Genomic DNA, 1,145 nt, shown 5'->3' with positions numbered 1-1,145 from the left:
TTAGCACACTCTCGGTCAGATCTCCACATGTCTGTCCCCACTTCCAGATTGTAAGCGGGCACCTTACCTTATTTGCTTTTTAACTGCATTTAATAAATATATTTGGGAGAAAGGCAGATATGAAAACCAAATACAGCTCTTTCCCTTCCTCTTTTTTCTTCTTCTCTTCTTTTCTGAGCAATTCAGACCACTACTGTATGGGCAGAATAAGGCAGACATCTAGGTGCAAAACCAAAGCAGGGTGAGAACGGTGTCCAAGGAGGGCTGCCTAGCATGTGTCAGTACCTGAGTGGGCTGAGGAGGGCATTCGTGTGACGGGGCAACCTAGAGCAGGAAGTCAGAAGCCAAGTAGGTGACACAGGGATCCCCCAGAAGGAACAACCCAAGCAGGTGCCAGAGCCAGAGCAGGGTGAAGAAGGAGTCCATCGACTGTGGGAGTCCAGCATAGGGAGTCAGAGCCCAGAGAGTGAAGAGCATTCACAGATGGAGTGGACGGAGCTCCAAGTGACAGAGCCTTGGCTGGGGAAGGAGAGTATCCACGGGGCAGACACCCTGGCAGGAGGTGTCAGAGCCCAGGCAGAGTGAGGAGGGTATTCCAAATGGAGTGATGAGGGCATCTCCATTCTGAGCATTTGTGGGTATCTGAGCCTAAGCCAGTGAGAAGGGCAAGGGGATGACAGGCACTGGGTGGGGCTGTATGTAGGGGGAAGTGTCTGGGCCTGAGCAGAGGGAAGAAGGGCCTGATGTCAGGTGCTCCCTGAGCACTGATGCCTCAGTGCTGGATGCTGTGACTTCCCTGGGGTGTTGGAACATGGTCGTGGTGAGCAGGCATCCACACAGGGAGTAGTAGCATTGCTCACATCCAGGGGAAGAACTAACAAGTGACCTGAACAAAGGCCTAGTAATAATGGAAGCCAAGTTTCTCACTGTCAGATAAGAGCAGCAAATATGGAATATGAGATGATATAATATAAAATTTTAAATATTATGTGGTATTTTAATCTTAATATATTTTAAATTCTGATATAAAGCTCCAAAAATATCAGTGGGGATAGGGGATGTTTCATTGAAGGTGGTAGATCCTGACCTTGGGAGATCTAGGGCAGCTCCACCTTCTTCCAGCTCCACCTCTTCCAGCTCCCCTT

Source organism: Myotis brandtii, unplaced genomic scaffold (genome assembly GCF_000412655.1).
Source record: "Myotis brandtii unplaced genomic scaffold, ASM41265v1 scaffold344, whole genome shotgun sequence".
Lineage (NCBI taxonomy): Eukaryota > Metazoa > Chordata > Mammalia > Chiroptera > Vespertilionidae > Myotis > Myotis brandtii.
The sequence above is the reverse complement of the archived record's forward strand: the minus strand, read 5'-3'. Positions refer to the sequence as shown.